The 15,242-nt window shown below is 49.1% G+C and overlaps 1 pseudogene across 1 annotated transcript in view; it reads right to left on the bottom strand.

The window, feature by feature from the left end:
- Positions 1-15,242, bottom strand: part of LOC311221343 (endoplasmic reticulum aminopeptidase 1-like) — a 40,859-nt pseudogene that overhangs the window by 9,589 nt on the left and 16,028 nt on the right. The window contains exons 4-5 of the transcript in view: positions 973-1,107; positions 271-391 (exon numbers count right to left, since the gene is read on the bottom strand). The product of the transcript in view is annotated as an endoplasmic reticulum aminopeptidase 1-like (transcript). The remainder of the gene's footprint in view (positions 1-270; positions 392-972; positions 1,108-15,242) is intronic.

Consider the following 15,242-nt stretch of genomic DNA (forward strand, 5'->3'; position numbering starts at 1 on the left):
TCATCCCACTTCACAACAGCTCCCACATCACACCTTCTTTAAGGCTTCTCCTAAATGTAACAGCAAAAACATACCTTTAAAAAGTTCTCTATAGAAGGATTTTCCGTTCTCAGTGAAGCTTTTCAACATACTCTTAAGTTACACGAAGCAGACAGTTTAAAAACATGGGAGCCAAAATTGTCCCAGTCTTACCTAACTCATTGATTTTATGCAATTTTACTCTCTATTCTTAATGCTATTCTTGAATACATTAAATTAGGTAACACTTACCTTGTTTAGGTAAGGGATATGAAATGCTGAAGTAATCCTCATAAAAGTCTAAAAGTTTTACTGCCGCATCCAGGGCATAATCAGCTTGGTGGATCTTCTCTGGTACCGTGTATACAGAAATCTACAGTAAACAAGCAGGCAGTATTTAAATGCCAGCATCAAAAGTTTACAGAATTTGTTCTTTAACATAGGTACGTGAGTGGTCATGAAAAGTGACAGTAGAGCACATACCTAACAGCTTTCGTACAAAAGTTACTTTTAAAAAATCCAGATACAGATATGTTCAAAATTAGAAATGAGAATTTTACTTTATCCTCCAGAACCACTATGCCTGTAAAAGGACATCTATACCTTCCATCCCCTACCAAGACAGAGCTGTTTAACTACCACTGTTCTGTTTTATTCCTGATTCTCCAATAAAACTATATTTAATTTCCTTTTAATCAAACAGTCTTACTTGAGACAACATTACCAATGCATGTAAGTATATAAAAAGAAAGCACATTACCAAAAACTTTTGGAATTAGTAAAATTAGTCTTAATGCAAACTAATAATCCAATTACAAAGCCAACGTTTTTCTCTCCTCTCGTTCATGTAAAACTTCACAATGTATAAATCCAACAATTTAGCTTGAAAGTACACTGTATGTTTCCATATAGATTTTGTTACAAAATAAGCTCTTAGAAAATCAGAATAGTTACATTAACTCCATGACTGGATATTTTGCTGATGGACTTGAAATCGGAAACAATAAAGGCCACGAGGTAGGTACTCATCTTGACACTGGTATCAAAATGGTCTTCAACAAGCCATGAATTTATATTCACAGTCTTCATCTAAAAAAAGACAAGCACAGCTCATCATCCGGTAGTACCTCTAAGGACTTTGGCACCAAAAATCAACGTGTTTCTTTTCAGTTTCACTAAGACAATTTTAAAGACAAGTTGGAAAGAAGTCAACCCTATGCCAGCCCGTCCCCACACAAAGAAAACAGAAACATACAGGTAGTTTCACTTGTAAGTGTTACTTCAACATTGCTAAAACTAGATAAAGATACTCATTCAAAAGCTTTAATTTTCCTCAGTGTCTGCCAGCACGTCGATCTAATTAAGATCACACTTGAGTTGATCAGAAGTTGTCTAAATCTAAACATCACTTGTTACACATGAGAGAAATAAACTACTCCAAACAATGACTCCGCTCTCTCAGATATCTATTTCAAGACAAAATGAGTCGCCTGTTAGAGTTTTCCCTTTTGATTCGCCTCAGGTAACTAACTTAGACTTGGAGTATATTTAGCCACATTGGAATACTAATACTGGCACCCACCATTCATTCATTATTTTATCCACTTTTCAATGCAAGAACTGTTTTGTTTGTTTGTTAGTTTGTTTTTAACCAACTTCCAAAAGACTTCATTTTTTTGAAATGTACTTGGTGTATGGGGAGGCGTTATTCCCTCATTTAAAAGGGTTAGTTTCCTGGCAAATCACGAATCAACAATGCAGAAGAATTTGTGAAGAATCTCTTATGCACAGAGTAAGACCAAATGTATGACATGTGACCCACCCTACATACGCCTACATATTTGTAACTGCAAACCATATTTGTAGGTGTTACACATACTCCACTTTCACAGATGTTTTGAAGGCCAAAATAACCTATTTTTGTTGTTGTTTAATATATATATATTAATATATATATAAATATATATTAATAATAATTAATATATATTAATACATTGTGTATATAATATATTAAATATATAATATATATAATATGTATAATATATATTATATATAATATACATATAATATAATAATATATATAATATATATTATATATAATATATATATAATAATATATAATATAATAATATAATATATATAATATAAAAATAATAATATCACAGAATCACAGAATCACAGAATTTCTAGGTTGGAAGAGACCTCAAGATCATCGAGTCCAACCTCTGACCTAACGCTAGCAGTCCCCACTAAACCATATCCCTAAGCTCTGCGTCTAAACGTCTTTTGAAGACTTCCAGGGATGGTGACTCCACCACTTCCCTGGGCAGCCTGTTCCAGTGTCTAACAACCCTTTCGGTGAAGAAGTTCTTCCTAACATCTAACCTAAAACTCCCCTGGCTCAACTTTAGCCCATTCCCCCTCGTCCTGTCACCAGGCACGTGGGAGAACAGGCCAACCCCCACCTCGCTACAGCCTCCCTTGAGGTACCTGTAGAGAGCGATAAGGTCACCCCTGAGCCTCCTCTTCTCCAGGCTGAACAAGCCCAGCTCCCTCAGCCGCTCCTCGTAGGACTTGTTCTCCAGGCCCCTCACCAGCTTCGTCGCCCTTTTCTGCACCCGCTCAAGCACCTCGATGTCCTTGTAGCGAGGGGCCCAAAACTGAACACAGTACTCGAGGTGCGGCCTCACCAGAGCCGAGTACAGGGGGACGATCACTTCCCTAGCCCTGCTGGCCACACTGTTCCTGATACAAGCCAGGATGCCGTTGGCCTCCTTGGCCACCTGAGCACACTGCTGGCTCATATTCAGCCGACTATCCACCATCACTCCCAGGTCCTTCTCTGCCTGGCAGCTCTCCAACCACTCGTCTCCCAGCCTGTAGCTCTGCAATAAGCGCCCCAGGTGCAGGACCCGGCACTTGGCCTTGTTGAACTTCATGCAGTTGACCTCAGCCCATCGCTGCAGCCTATCCAGATCCTCCTGCAGAGCCTTCCTACCATCAAGCAGATCAACACACGCACCTAACTTGGTGTCATCTGCAAACTTACTGAGGGTGCACTCAATGCCTCGTCCAGATCATCGATGAAGATATTAAAGAGGACCGGCCCCAGCACAGTGCCCTGGGGGACGTCACTAGTGACTGGCCTCCAACTGGACTTGACTCCATTCACCACGACTCTTTGGGCCCAGCTATCCAGCCAGTTTCTAACCCAGCGAAGTGTGCGCCAGTCCAAGCCAAGAGCAGCCAGTTTCTTGAGGAGAATGCTGTGGGAGACGGTGTCAAAAGCCTTGCTGAAGTCAAGGTAGACCACATCCACAGCCTTTCCCTCGTCCACCCAGCGTGTCACTTTGTCATAGAAGGAGATCAGGTTCGTCAAGCAGGACCTGCCTTTCATAAACCCATGCTGAGTGGGCCTGATCGCCTGCTTGCCCTGCAAGTGCTGCGTGATGACTCTCAGGAGGATCTGCTCCATGAGCTTCCCTGGCACTCAGGTCAAACTGACAGGCCTGTACTTTCCCAGGTCTGCCCTTCCAGCCCTTCTTGTAGATGGGCGTCACATTTGCTAGCCGCCAGTCAACTGGGACCTCCCCCGATCGCCAGGACTGCTGATAAATGATGGACAGTGGCTTGGCCAGCTCCTCTGCCAGTTCCCTCAGTACCCTTGGGTGGATCCCATCCGGCCCCATCGACTTGTGCACATCCAAGTGCCGTAGCAGGTCACCAACCAGCTCTTCATGGATGGTGAGGGCCACATCCTGCTCCCCATCCCCTTCCACCAGCTCAGGGTACTGGGTATCCAGAGAACAACCGGTAGTGCCGCTAAAGACTGAGGCAAAGAAGGCATTGAGCACCTCCGCCTTTTCCTCATCTCTTGTAACTAAGTGCCGTGGTTCCGCTCGAGTGGGCAGCCGAGCTCCGCCACAGCCGCTCCCTCACTCCCCCTCCTCAAAAAGGAATGGGGAGAAAATATGTGAAAAGGGCTCAAGGGTTGAGACAAGGATGAGAAAATCACTCAGTAATTATTGTAACGGGCAAAACAGACTCGGCATAAGGAGATAGTAAGATTTATTGCCTATTAACTAACAAGCTAGACAAGTGAGAAACAAAGGAAAGAAACCAAAAGCACCTTCCCCCCCATCCACCCTCTTCCACCTCCTCCCCCCGAGCGGCGCAGGGGAACGGGGGAATGGGGGTTATGGTCAGTCTACAGCGCTTCTTCTCTGCCGCTCCTTCTCGGTCACTCTCGTCCCTTGTGCTGTGGGATCCCACCCACGGGATGCAGTCCTTGATGAACTGATCTGGCGTGGGCTTCCCACAGGCAGCAGCTCTTCCAGAACTGCTCCAGATATGGGTCCGTACCACAGGGTCCATCCCTCAGGAGAAAACTGCTCCAACCTGGCTCCCCCACGGGCAGCAGCTCCTGCCAGGTCACCTGCTCCTGCGTGGGCTCCTCTCCACGGGCCACAGGTCCGGCCCGGAATCTGCTCCGGCAGGGGTCTTCCACAGGCGGCAGCCTCCGTCGGTGCAGGGCCACCTGCTCCACCGTGGTCTCCTCCACGGGCTGCAGCAGGGTACCCTGCTCCACTGTGGTACTCCATGGGCTGCAGGGGGACATCCTGCTTCACCATGCTCCTCACCACAGGCCGCAGGGGACTTCTGCTCCGGCGCCTGGAGCACCTCTCCCCCTCCTTCTACACTGACCTTGGCACCTGCAAGGCTGTTCCTCACTCCCTTGACTCTCCCGGCTGCTGTGAGGCGCAGCGTTTTTTTCCCTGTCTTAAATATGCTCTCACAGAGGCGCAAAACAACATCGCTTACTGCCTCAGCTCTGGAAAACAATGGGGCCCTTCCCAAACATGGGGCAGCTTCTAGATCTTTCTCACAGAAACCACCCTATGGCCCCCTGCTACCAAAACCTTGCCACGTAAACCCACTACACCATGTTTCCCCCCGCATCCAGTAGAGGATGGAGATTCTCCTTAGTCCTCCTTTTCGTGTTGATGTATTTATAGAAACGTTTTTTGTTATCTTTAACGGCAGTAGCCAGATTGAGCTCCAGATGAGCTTTGGCCTTCCTAATTTTGTCCCTGCACAGCCTCGCTACATCCTTATAGTCCTCCCTAGTGGCCTGCCCACTATTCCAAACATTATAAACCCTCTTTTTTCTCCTAAGATCAAGCCACAATTCTCTGTTGAGCCAGGCTGGTCTTCTTCCCTGCCAGCTCGTCTTTGGGCACGTGGGAACAGACCGTTCCTGCGCCATTAAGATTTCCCTCTTGAAGAGCGCCCAGCCTTCCTGGACCCCTCTGCCCTTCAGAACTACCTCCCAAGGGTCTCCACCAACCAGTGTCCTGAGCAGCTCAAAGTCAGCCCTCCAAAAGTCCAATACAGCGGTTTTACTGGTCCCCTTCCTGGCCTCGCCAAGAACAATGAACTCCACCATCTCGTGGTCACTCTGCCCAAGACAGCTCCCGACAATCACATCCTCCACCAGTCCTTCTCTGTTTGTGAAGAGAAGGTCTAGCGGGGCACCACCCCTGGTAGGCTCACTAACCAGCTGCGTCAGGAAGCTATCTTCCACGCTCTCCAGAAACCTCCTAGACTGCTTTCTCTGGGCTGTGTTGTGCTTCCAGGATGTGTCAGGGAAGTTGAAGTCCAACACGAGTACAAGAGCTGACGATTTCGCAACTTCTGCCAGCTGCCTGTAGAACTCCTCATCAGTCTCCTCATCCTGGTTCGGCGGTCTATAGCAGACCCCGACCAGGACACTAGCCTTGTTGTCCCTGCCGATCCTAACCCAAAGGGACTCGACCTTGTCATTCCCAGCCTCGAGTTCTACAACATCGAAAGGCTCTCTAATATAGAGAGCCACAGCACCACCCCTTCTGTGCTGCCTGTCCCTTCTGAAGAGCTTATAGCCAGGCATTGCAGCACTCCAGTCATGAGACTGGTCCCACCACGTCTCCGTGATGGCAACCAAGTCGTAGCCTGCCTGCTGCACGATGGCTTCCAGCTCTTCCTGTTTGTTACCCATGCTGCGCGCATTGGTGTAGATGCACTTCAGCTGGGCCATTACCTTATCCCCCGGCCTTGCCATTGCTCCCCCTGGCACAGCCCCAACAATCCTTGCTTCAGCCCCATCCCCCTTCCTACCTAGTTTAAAGCCCTCTCAATGAGCCCTGCCAGCTCCTGGCCCAGGATTCTTTTTCCCATAAAAGATAGGGACCCGTCTGAGGCCATCAGGCCAGGTGCTGAGTAAAGTGCCCCATGATCGAAAAAAACAAGATTTCTGCGTTGGCACCAGCCCCGGAGCCACGTGTTTAACAGGTGGGCTTTCCGTGTCCTCTCTGTACCCCTCCCTGCCACCGCAGGGATGGATGAAAACACCACCTGCACTCCCGCTCCATCCACTAACCGACCCAGCCCCCTAAAGTCTTGTTTGATAGCCTTCAGGCTTCTCTCCTCAATGTTGTCATTGCCCGCCTGGACTACCAAAAGAGGATAATAGTCAGAGGGGCGTACCAGGTTGGGAAGCTTCCTGGCACCGTCCCTGACCCTGGCCCCAGGGAGGCAGCACACTTCCCTATGGGTAGGGTTAGGCCGACAAATAGGGCCCTCTGCTCCCCTAAGAACAGAGTCTCCAACAACAATAACCCTCCTGTCTTTCTTGATGGAGGCAGTCCTGAGGCGTGGAGTCGACCTCCTCGCCCTAGGCATCCTCCTGGGAACACTTGCTACCTCTTCCTCAGCTACTGGTCTGTCGAGCTCCAGGGCCTCAAACCTGTTGTGTAAGGGCACCTGGGAAGGCGAGGCCGCAAGGGGAGGGCATCGCCTGCGATGTCGAGCAGGGACCTGTTTCCATTCCTCCTCAACTCCCAGATTCCCTCCCTCTGCCGACGGCTACAGGGCAGGGGGTCCACCCCCATTTGAGGAGTCTCACCTCGGTACCTCTCCTTGAGGCCCTGCAGGGAGTTACTGCACAAGTCTATCTCTCGCTCACACTCCCTGATGGCCCTCAACCTCTCCACCTCCTCCTTGAGCTCCGCCACCATGCAGACCAGGTCATCCACCTGCTCGCACCTCACGCACGCGGTTTCTCTGCCTCCCGCCGATGGCAGCAACAGGCTCAGACACTCCTCGCATCCGGTGACCTGAACTGCTGCATAAATTTCACATTTATGAGATAATTTAAGTACTTTCAAAATCTTTGGCATGCTAAGAATTACCATTTCTCAATCTGTGGTGGGGAACAGAAGTGGATACATAAAGCTTCTTGACCAACCCCCCTGATAAGGGGTTCTGCAGTAAGAGACAACTTGTCAGAGCCCAGCGAGTCCCCGGACTCTTCCTCTCACATCACTGCAGGACGGCTGGACGTGTCGGTGGATTAAGGCCTGCTAAGGCTACAGCCAAGAACCCCACAGCCCAGAAAAGGACCCAGCTCTCCAGCTTCACACAGGGCTTCGCCAGCCATCAGCCTTTCTTGCTGCATGGGCACACTGCTGGCTTATGTTCAACGTGGTGTCCACCAGGAACCTCAGGTCATTTTCTGCCAGGCTGCTCTCCAGCAGGGTGCCCACAGCATGTCCAGGTGCCTGGGGTTGTTATTCCACAGGTACAGGACTTGCCACAGCTCCACGAGATTCCTGCCAGCCTTAAAGGAGTCCTTGCAAAGGAGTTCAAATGAAAATACGCTCTGTCATCACGGTGGGCTGGTCCGTTCCAAGCGTTTCTAACCACCCCTGTGGCACAGAAATAAGTTCCTGGGTCCATGTGTACCACTGCTGAAGGACAAAACCACCCAAGGAATGCTGGAAACTCTAGGATGACCAAGGCAGATGACCAGAGCAGAACAACTACCAAAAGAGTTTCTCACCCTGCAGAAAGAGCAGATCTCTAGTAAAGGACAACAGGCTCAGATACCTCTGCAATAAGAACTGAAAATGGAAAAGAAGGTCCTCCGTGGTGGTGCTGGTAACCTCTCCCCAGGAGCATCACCAACATCAGGATGAAGGTACAATTTGAGATCTCAGATACAGACCTGCTAGCCTGGTAGCCTGATCTTTTTCTTCTCACAGAATCACAGAATTGAAGGGGTTGGAAGGGACCTCCAGAGGTCATCGGGTCCAAGCCCCCTGCCAAAGCAGGTTCCTCAGAGCAGGCTGCCCAGGGAGGCATCCAGATGGGCCTTGAATATCTCCAGAGAAGGAGACTCCACAACCTCCCTGGGCAGCCTGTCCCAGTGCTCCGTCACCCGCACCATGAAGAAGTTCTTTTGTATACTCATGTGGAACTGCCTGGGCTCCATTTTGTGGCCATTGCCACTTGTCCAGTCCTCACAAACCACTGAAGAGAGGCTGGCCATGTTATAAACATAAATAGGATCCCTCCCTCAGTCTTCTTTTCCCCATGCTGACCAGACCCAGGTCTCTCAGCCTTTCCTCATAGGGAAGATGCTCCAGGCCCCGTATCATCTTTGTGGCCCTCTGCTGGACTCTTTCCAGGAGATCCCTGTCTTTTTTGTACCGGGGAGCCCAGAACTGGACACAGTACTCCAGGTGAGGCCTGACCAGGGCAGAGTAGAGGGGGAGGATCACTCCCTGCTGGTCACGCTCCTTTTAATGCACGTCATGATCCCATGGGCCCTGTTGGCCACGAGGGCACAGTGCTGGCTCATGGCCAACCTGTCATCCACCAGGACCCCCAGGTCCTTCTCCTCAGAGCTCCTCTCCAGCAGGTCATCCCCCAGCCTGGACTGATACATGTGGTTGTTCCTTCCCAGGTGCAGGACTCTACCCTTGCTCTTGTTAAACCTCGTTAGGAATGTTTTAACAATTCGTGTCCATAAAGAACCGTCCTGTCTGCCTCTGGGCCCTGCACTGGCAATTTAATTCTTGAACCACAGATGCAGTGTGTCCCAGTCTCCCCCTCATTCTAGTCAATTTATCAAGTCTTCAGAAAATACTCCTCAAATTTATGAACCTGTTTGCCTTTGTTATTCCAGACTTCTATTTCTAACAGTTACAGCCTTTTTTTTGTCTTCTTCGAGATTAACTTAACACTGCTATAGGTGTGACTGTCCCCGTGAATGGCTGGTGAGGAATGTTTTAATTACTGGTGAAGTGTCAGTAAGAAAGCTGTTTGTGTTTGTATGAAGTCTTTGATGCCTGGGGGTTTCAGAACAACTGATAACAACTACTGACTGTTATGGGATACTATGCAGGCCTCTGATATCTGGCCAGGTGGCCAAGAGATTAAGAAGAAGAAAAAAAAGAAGCTGAAGGACGGCTAGGAGACAAGACCTGCAGGGGATGCTGTATAAACTTGACACGGTGCCAAGGAGTACAAAGGGGAAGGACAAGAAAAAGTCTTGGAGAGGAAGACTACGAGCCTTCAGCATGAAAAACCCCTAGAGACCCCCAGAGGGACCACCGGAGACTAATGCGCATGCTCCAGTAGGAGGGACTGGACCCCGGAAGCTAATTATAATAACCTGTTTTTTTTAGAAGTAGTAATGAATATGTATTAGTCTAGGAGCATAAAAATCAGCTACTTGATGTAACTGGTGTGCGTCCTGGTGGAGCGGAGACTCCCTGTGCACCCAGCGCTGTTTGCTTACCTCTATTCTTTTAATAAATCCTATGTTTTTATTTAATCCTATTTTGAAGACTGAGCCATTTCAAACAACCTCATTTGGTTTCTTCCTGCCCAGCTCTCCAGCCTGTCCAGGTCTCGTTGTACTCAAAATTCTCATTTGTACTTTCTGTAGTACTGGTGTTATGCTTGTGCCATTTGGTTGGAAAGGTGAATTTGACAATTTTGTTGATATTAGTAGGGACTCTATGTTTGGAATATACCCCTGGCCATTCATGGGTAGCTTCTTAGCACAATTATCAGTACAACTGCCAGCAAGTGCAAACAGTTGTGAGAGTGGGTAACAAATACGAGTACTGCTGGCATATGTCTGTCTATGAGGAAGCCCATTCCTTCTTGTACTTGCTGCTCATCACTGCCCCCACTCAATAGCTCCCTATCGAATTAATGTGATTCCAGCAGGTAACCTTACTTCTTCTAATGTCTTAGCCAATTCAGCATGTGTTGGTGCAGGTCCGTGCTTAAACCTCTGGGGTAAATGAGCAAAAAAAATGCTCTATTACTTCCAAAGTAAAAGCAAATTTGTCTTGTCCCTGCCATGGTAATGTGACCAAAAGATATCTCGAACACCAACGACAGCCATCCTTTAAATCCTGCTGTATTGAGCAGATTAGGTATGTCAGACAGACTGGGTGCTGTGACAGTCAATGGTTTAGTAGCTGCATTCAACTTTCTGTAGTTTACTGTAAGCCATCATGTCCTTAACACTTGTAACTAGCCATACTGGAGAATTAAAAGGGGAATGGATTTTTTTAACAGTTTCCCTCTCCACCAAAGATTTTGTTAATTCACCTTTCACTGTCATCGCTAATTCTGGGGACAATCCCTTATTATACCCACACCAGAGGCTCAAACAGGTGCAGGAATCACCTCATCACCTAGTTTTTTCAATCATTACCCTCATGGTCAACTCAGGGCCAGGAAGGTTTGACAGACCACCATTGTTCCTGTATGTGTTGGATTGGTTGTGATAGATTTAATTTTGTCCATAGTAGCTCATGTAAGTGCTATGTTCAGATTTTTAATGGAAGTAGTGCTGCTAACAGACCAATGTTTTAGTTGTTTCTGCATAGTGCGTACACGGAGTCGAGTTCTTTCCTCTTCCCAGGCTGCCTGCTAGCAAGTTGACTGGGAGGACAACAAGAAAAATTTTTTTAATCAACATTTGGTGTGATTTTCAGTATCACAACTGCTATGAGGACTGCAAGAAAAATGCTTGCCAGGTTTGCAGCATAATACCATTAGCCTGAATAAGTTATAAGGCAATAGAAGTCCCCTAGTAAAGGCCGGTGTAAATGCCAAAACTTAATTGGACAAGCTGTTTCCTCCTGTGAGCAGATTATTCAGATTATTTCCTGTATTTCCTGTAACTGAAAAACAAACAAACAAACAAAAACAAACAAACAAACAAACAACAATGTTTACTCCAAAATTTATCCATTTTAAGTAGAACACATACTTTAAAAGTCTGTTTCTGCTACAGTTATGTGAAAGATTTTATCCCAAGTCTTCATTCTATACAGTAGAATAAAAAAGAAATAAATTTCAAAGGACAATTTTCAGCTTCACATTAAGGCCGGAGTCCACCTCATCTTGTAAGTCTCTTCTGCCAGGTTAGAATATCACCACTAACACATTGGTACAATTCCTCTACAGCTAGTCAGCTCAGCTTTTGTCATTTATATTCCAATGGGACAGGAACTGATTCACTTCTTTCAAAGTTGGTGAAAAGTAATTCCCCCACGCTTATTTTATAGCCTGGCTGAGCGATGCACTGAAAGTTTTCCCTCCGCTATCAGAACATTTCAAAGCACGGAGTTCAGCCAGTGCATGAAATCTGTTGTTCATCCAGACATCTTTAGGGCGAGTCTATTTTGCCTTTCAGAAATTCATAAGGATATCAGCATGGTAGAAAATATCAATAAGGCTTAGGAAACACAATGAAAGGAGGAAAAAGAAAAGGCAAATTTGAGCTTCAGAGCTGTACTGACAGATCTGAAATTCTGTGGGGATTCCGTAGGTTGGAAAAGCACAGCAAAACTCACGCCTGAGAATAAGGGACCATGAGGCTGCCAATACGCTAAGGTTACTTACAGTATCAGCATGCTTAATTACAACAAATTAACAACATGTATTTCTTACCTCTGATATTAATTCCGATATACTCTCCCTGCTCTGGTTGTGAAACATGGAAAGCTCTGTCACGCAGTCCTCGTTGAGGTGTCCCTGCTGCAAGAACACGCACTACATTCAAGCATGAGGCTTTCAGGTTGTCTCACCGAGACACATCTGACCATGACACTGTTGTGATATGCCGCAGGCGGAGTCCCTAATTATCTAAGATTTCAGATTTTGTATTTAATTTAGCATCACGGCTAAATGTTGCCGTGAGTAAACGGAGAAAGTCACACAACTTCAGCAACTTCAGCATCTCGGCCCTCCTTGGTGAGAGGTTCTGAACTCACATAGGAAAGGCTGTGTGCAGATGAGATTTTTCACTTGAGTGGAAGCTACACTTTTACCTCTTCTTAAATATGCAAAGCTACATCAGGCATGCACGTCTTTGCCAGAGCCGCTTAAAACTGACGGTGGGTGCGTGTGCAACCAGCTGTTCTTTACCTAGACAAACAGCGGCAGCCAGTGGCCAGCAGGAGGCATTGGCAAACAATTGAGAGACGGTCAGGACAAACGCTTTCAAAGAGGTCAAATTGTTAGCCGAACAAGCAATTCTCTGAGACACAGAAATGAGATAAACCATAAGCACGTCCAACATGCTTGTATGAAAACTTGTGTTTTGCTCCATCATGGGTTCCTTTCCACGGAGGAAGAATTTCAATCTTGTCTTCAAAACCCATTAGGGAGATCCTTAGAAATGCATTGTAGGCAATTTCACAATGCTCAGGGGTTGGGGCCCTTGCTCAGTGAGGAGGGGCTGAGGCAAAGATGTTTGGTCAGACTGCAGAGGAGCCTCAGGGCAGCCTTCTCGTAACTACAAGGAGGGCAGCAAGACAAAGCCAAGCTATCTCAGCAGGGCATGGTGAGATGATGACAAACAGCAGGCACGGTGGTACAAATCACCAAAGGGAGATGGCAATTCTTTGGGTGTTATATAAGGGTGTTCTGGTGTCCCACAGACCTTGCTGATGCTGTTTTAAAATAATTAAAAAAGCGAGGTAGGAATTAAAATTAGTTCACTTATTGCGAACCCAGAAGAGTGGCTATTAAATTGGGGGAGAAAATACAGCACAAAGAGGCTGGAGATGAGAATGATTTAATTAAAGGGCAGGGGAATGGGGAGAAAAAGAAACAAAAGAAACAATAAGGCCGCGGGGAAGCGCAGAGAGAAGGAAAAGGAAATATTCTCTACTTCCCATCAACGAGCGATGTTCAGCCATGTCCTGGGAAGCAGGGCATCAAAACATGTAGTGGTTGTTGAGGAGGAACAGCCCCCTTCCCCACGGGAGCTCCCCTGTTTATTGCTGAGTGTGGCATCAGGTGCTCTGGAATGTCCCTTTGGTTGGTTTAGGTCAGCTGCCCTATCGATGTCCCCTCCCCATCACTTGCCCACCCCCATTGATTTCTTTTGATGAAGTGGCCAACCATCTGGTTCCCAAGGGAAGCCAGCTGATGGCACCTGTTTGGATTTCAGCACAGCTTCAAGACTGTTTCTCACTGTCTCCTTCTGGACAAATTGGGCAGCACACAGCTAGAGCAATGCATAATGCAATGGGTGAACAAGGGGCTGACGGGTCGTGCTCCAAGGGTTCTTGTAAATGGGGTTGCATCAGGCTGGTGGCCAGTCACAGGGGCTTGTGCAGGCCTCCATTTTAGGGCCTGTTCTCTTCAGCCTGTTCTCTTCAGTTGTCCCAACTGACTCGCATGTAGGACTTGAGGGTATATGGAGTCCGTTTAGGCATGATGCTAAACAGGAAGGAGTGGCTGACTCCATAGAGGGGAGGAGGGCTTTGCAGAGAGACCTTGACAAAGCAGAGAGCTGGGCAATCCCCAGGCATATGAGGTTTAGCAAGAGCGAGTGAGGGATTCCACGCCTGGCAAGGGGCAACTCTGGCTGTATGGACAGTCGGGGGGACGAGAGGCTGGAGCGCAGCCCTGCAGAGAGGGATCTGGGCGTTTTGGTCGATGGCAAGTTGAACGGGATTCAAGCAGGGGCCCTGGCAGCCAGGAGGGGCAACAGCATCCTGGGCTGCCTCCAGCATGGCATCGCCAGCTGGGCGGGGGCAGGGATTGCTGTGCTCTGCTCTGCGCTCTTTCAGCAGCGCCTCGAGTCCTGTCCTGGGTGCACTTTTGGGCAGCACACTAACAGAAGGACATCAGGTTATTGGAGAGTGTCTAAAGGAGGGCTTCGAAGTGGTGAAGGATCGGGAGAGTAAGATGGATGAGGAGCACATGAGGTCCGCGTGTTTGCTCAGCCTGCAACGAGACTGAGGGGAGGCCTCATGGCGGCCAGCAGCTTCCTCAGCAGGGCAGCAGAGGGGCTGGCGCTGAGCTCTGCTCTCTGGGGCCACTGACAAAACTCGAGGGAATGGCAAGGAGATGGGACAGTGGAGGGTCTGGCTGCAGGCGAGGAGAAGATTGTACACCAACACGGGGCTTGGCCACTGAAACAGGCCTCCCAGTGAAGTGGTCATGGCAGCCAAGCTGCCGGGGTTCACCAAATGTCTGGCAAGTGCTTTCAGACACGTGCTTTGGTTTTTGGGGGTCACCCAGAGCGCTGGGCTCTGAGGTCACCCAGCGATGGGCTGTGAGGTCAGCCAGCAATGGGCTGTGACCTCACGGCCCTTGCTGCTTATCTTGGGGCGCCGGCAGAGCCTGGCCCAGCCTGGCTCGTGCCTGGACTCCTGCTGAGCGTGTGTGCGAGGCTTGGAGTGCCGAGCAAGGATCTCTTGTGAGATTTGTTGGAGCTGTGCTGTGGGGCCGTCGGCAACTGCTCTCGGTGCCCGTCCCCGCAGCCAGTGCCTGCGTTTCCCCGGCCCTGCCTGGCTCAGGCAGCCGGGGCTGTGGAGGGAGTGCTCGCAGCAGTGCAGGTGAGCTGTGCGGGGACACGTGCCCCGGGGCTCGGCTTGGGGTTTTGTCCTGCTGAGGGGCCGGGGCACTGCCGCTGCCTGCCCTGGCTCAGCCACTGACCCTGACCTCTCTCCTTCTTGCAGCGCACATCAGCTGTCGCAGCGGTGCCAGCCAGGGGAAGCAGCTCCCCATCTGCAGCTCTCCCCAGCCCGCTGCAGCGAGCCGACACCATGGCAAGTGAGGCCCAGGACATCACTTGCCCTGTGTGCCAGGGGGTCCCCAAGGAGCCCAGCTACGTCCTCCCCTGTGTGCACCACTTCTGCTTCGGGTGCATCATGCGCTGGGCCAAGAGAAGCAGCACCTGCCCCCTCTGCAGGCAGCACATCACCTCCATCCGCTACTCCATCTGGGCGGAAGACGACTTCCTGGAGGTGCAGGTGGCCCCCGATGCAGAGGCGCAAGACGACAGCCCCCAGGACGAGCAGGGGGCTGCAGAGCCCATGCCCCAGCCTGCCGTGAGAGGCCTCCCGCCCGAGGAATGG

Source organism: Netta rufina (genome assembly GCF_964035555.1).
Source record: "Netta rufina genome assembly, chromosome: Z".
Lineage (NCBI taxonomy): Eukaryota > Metazoa > Chordata > Aves > Anseriformes > Anatidae > Netta > Netta rufina.